The sequence below is a fragment of the Hibiscus syriacus genome, unplaced genomic scaffold, assembly GCF_006381635.1.
Source record: "Hibiscus syriacus cultivar Baekdansim isolate YM2019G1 unplaced genomic scaffold, ASM638163v2 tig00005411_pilon, whole genome shotgun sequence".
Taxonomy (NCBI): Eukaryota; Viridiplantae; Streptophyta; class Magnoliopsida; order Malvales; family Malvaceae; genus Hibiscus; species Hibiscus syriacus.
Window position 1 is genome coordinate 386690 of NW_024062057.1, and position 4349 is coordinate 391038.

Below are 4349 nucleotides of genomic sequence, written 5' to 3' on the forward strand. Positions count from 1 at the left end.
GATAAATCCACTTCTGTTGATAAATTTCAGAAAGATCATGTCCCCCATTCAAACTTCAAAATTATTAAATCTACATTACAGCTTTATTACATGAAAATCAAATCCTCACATTTATCATTTTAAATCATCAAAAATAAATTCAAAACCAAATGAGACTATCATTTGATAGAACTTGTAGTATCGTTAATTAGAAATTCATTTAAGTTGATAGATGAATTTCATTAGTTTGTAAACTATATTTTTTAAATCTCTTTAACTTAAAAGGGTTTTTATTATATCATATAAATTGTTTCTTCAGTATTATCATTTAAAATATTCTTAACATTCATCTCATGTATACACAATTAAAATGAATAATACTGACTATCTAAATCGCATGAGTGTATATTAACTGACTCACTAGTAATATTATATTTTATCTTTGCGTTTGCCTATAAGCTATATGGATCCCTCATCCCCTGGGACCACGACTCATGCCTCGGTTTTATTATAATTATTCTCTCTTGCATGGCCAATCAAGCTTTTAACAGAATGAAGTTATAAAGGTATTAATAAATTTTGAAATTTTTTAGGATTTTATCAGTAAAACCCGTGGTTTTCAAAATCGGATCGGATCGGATTGGTCGATTCAACCGGTTAAATCGTGAATCGATGGTATGTCTGATTCGGTTACCTCACAAAATCGGTCTGACAATGAACCGACTGAAAACCGATAAAACCAGTTTGAACCGTCGGTTCAATTTTTCTTTTTTTTAAAAAAAAAATTAAATCAAACGACGTCGTTTGTTTAACAAGCCAAGTTAAATTCGTGTATTGCTGAGCTCGACTCGAACTCGAAAACTTTAAAAGTAGACTCAACTCGACTCAAAAACTCACGAGCTAAAAATTATCAATTTCAACTCGAACTCGAAATATAATATTAAAACTTGAACTCGAAGAGGCTCGAACTCAAAAAAATTTAAAAGTTCGATTAAAGCCTAAAATTTGAGCTTAATTGAAGCGAAATAATAATTCGCTTTGTGCTCACCAAAAGTCTCCATGATTTTGAATGTCAAATTACTTCTATTATTTATAGAAGTAAGTTGTGATGCTCTTCTATGTTTCTTAGCCATGTGAGATTGTTTTGTTCTCATATTTTTACTCTTTAAACTTTTGGGATGCCCTTCTATGTTTTTTAACCATGTGAGATTATATTTTTTTTTTAAATTAAATCAAATGAGATCATTTATTATGATTTTTAAAGCCTCAATTTTATTTTTTTATTATAATTATATAATTATATTTATTATTTAATATATTTTACCTTAAATATTATGTTGTAATTGATTTAAATCATTTTTGTTTCACTTGATTTTATGATTTTTAATTTATATATGTTATGACTATGATATTTTTATACATTTTAATATTGTAAACTTAAAAAAAATGTTGCATATATATTAATATTGTTTTGAATATTATGTAAAATTAAAAAAATATTATTTTATATAAAATTCGATTCAACCACAGTTAAATTTGTAAATTAATATTTTTACCGGTTCAATGTCCGATCCAATTTTAAAAACATCGGTAAAACCCAAATAAAAGCGATCGAAACACGAGCTGACAAAACCAAAAGACAAATCATGGCTCCATCTTCTTCTTCTTCGTCTCCTTGTTCTGCTTCTTCCTCCAAATCTCCTCCTCCACCTCACCAGTCTCCCTTTTTCACTCCTGTAAGTTCCTTTTCATTGAAGAAGGTCACTCTCTCTTTCATTTTTCTTTTCTCTTCTCTGAGTAATTTTCTTTTGCTCTTGTTTTGTGGAACAGATTCATGAATGTGAAAGGGAGGGACAAGAAGATGCTAGCCCAAGAGTAAGCACGGACAGAAGGGTGACCCCAAAGCACCTCCCAACACCGCACCATGCTAAAACAATCGGAAAATCCAACGCCTGGAAACGTTACGAGTCTGCTGAAAATGGCGATGGTTCTGTTTCTTGCAACAAGTGCAGGCCTCACTCGAGGGAGAAGATCTCCGTTGTTCCTTTGGACAACAACGATGGAGTTAACAAACACTCCTTTTCCATGGCAAGTCCTAATGCGATCTTCAAGTCCATCTTCCATTCCTTAATAAGAAAGAGTCCCAAATCAACCGATGTGTCTACACCCAGAGAAGAGCAATGGAGAATTGCTGTTGCTGAACTCACACACAAGCTTATTCAAGCTACAAGAAAGAAAGACGAAGCAGTGCAGGAGGCTTCGAGGTTGAAGCACATCATGGCCGAGCTCGAGAAGAAGCTTAACAAGCTTGAAGTTTACTGTCATAATCTCAAGTCCGGTCTCGATGAATGTAACAGCAACTCCCCTTATAGAATGGGTAAGGCTCATAACATTCATCAACCCAAGAATCAAGACGGGTCATTGGAGCTAATGAGAAAGTGATCCAACAATTCTTGATATCCGTCTCTGAAGCCAGGTCTTCAATCAGACTTCTAAGTAGATCACTCAGCATGCAGTTAAGGCACATGGGCAGCAAAGCTTGCGAGAGAATATCTCTGTTACTACAGCCATATGATATGAAGGTTTCTCACTCCAAGAACCCCAAAAGCCTTCTTCTTTACCTCGAAGCCCTTTTGAACAATGCTCTCTTTGAAGATTTCGAATCCATTGGGTTTCAAAAGAATGCAGTGAACCAAATATTGAACCCCATCGACCGTTGCGAATCAAATTACGCTTCTTTCAATGATTTACAAGGTTTAAAATGGGAGGAGGTCTTGAATAAGGGGACCAAGTATTTCAGTGAGGAGTTCAGCAAGTTCTGTGACAGGAAAATGAGTGAAATTGTGGCTATGTTGGGATGGAACGGAGCTTGGCACGAGCCATTGTTGCAAGCCTTCTTCGTTGCTTCAAAGAGTGTGTGGTTGGTGCACCTTTTGTCCAACTCGGTGCACCCTGCCATACCAATCTTCAGAGTGGATAAAGGGGTAAGGTTTGATTCACAATACATGGAGAACATGAGTGGAGAAAGGGCCATTAAATTAGTCCCAAGCATGGTTCGGATCATGATCACACCAGGGTTCTATGTCTACGGCAGTGTAGTTAAATGCAAGGTGATTTGCAGGTACCACAACAACCTGGATACTAGTTTAATTAACAAGGGCTTAACCCCATCTCCTTAGTGTATTAAATTTAGCCAGGCTTGAATCAAAACAATGAATTTTCCTTTTGCATTTGGTATTATTATGGTGCCAGTTATGTTTATGTGAATGGAACAGAAGAAATGAAAACTCACTGTCACATGTAGATTAGACGCTCAACTTGGGAAGTGTTTTTGGATCTTCAATTGATACTCGTAATCTTCTCTGGATATTGTTAAAGAAATTATATGATCCTAAATATCAACTACTTTAGGTGGAAAGGACAACTCAAGTTAATGTTTGAAGGGCATTGTCTGTAGTGATGATTATTCCCTATTTGACAACATGTTTTTTGTTATTTTCCTCTTAGCTGTGACTTTGGTTCTGCTTGTCCATACTCCACGGGGTTCAACTTTAGATTATTTGTTAACAGGGTGAGCAGTGAGATTAAATATAATTTGTATGCCTCTTTTCTTGAGCTTTTTCTTGACTGTTTTTCTTTTCTCACCCAACCCAAATTCCTTCGTGACTGATAAAACCAGAGCTTCGTTAAAGATATAATAGTATTTGTGGTCATGACCAGACCGTTTAATTAAATAGGAGGTGCACTAAAAGTAAAACTATGTGTTCAAGCATGATTAAGAAAAATTTAAAAACATCCATTAAACCCACTCGTGTTTCATCTTCTTTTTACCCTTTTTGATTTTGTTTTGATCGATAAGAGCCCATATACATACAACGAAAACAATCCACTACACTTTATTTTTTGAAAAAAAAACCTTATATGTAGTTTCCGTCTAAAATATATCATTTATATCGATGTTTATCTCAAACCGTTGATTATGCTAAAATAAAAAAATTGATGACCAATCAAGGCATGCCACATCATTCTTTAATTTTAATATTTATTATCTAAATAAATAAAAATAATTAAACAATAAAAATATACAATATAAAAAAACCCTTTTTCCCTACCTCTACCGTAGCGCTACCTTACCTTAGTGCCATCCCTTTCTCAACTCCAACACCTCCCTTTCTCTTTATCCAAAGAAAAAATGATTGGAATCAGCCGTGAGGAGATGTGAAGCTGCATTCCGATGTCAGTTATGATTACGAATAAGAAAGAAACTATGATCAGCTTAAAACCACGACGTTTGGGCCTCTTAAACAAGTCCAACGACCGCCCTGTTAGGTCCATGTTAAGAAACTAGGATTTCTTCCCATAAACAATCG

General features: G+C 34.7%; 1 pseudogene; it reads left to right on the forward strand.

The window, feature by feature from the left end:
* The first annotated feature begins 1585 nt into the window (after positions 1-1585).
* On the forward strand, positions 1586-3204 carry LOC120199365 (annotated as a pseudogene).
* The last annotated feature ends 1145 nt before the right edge of the window (positions 3205-4349 follow it).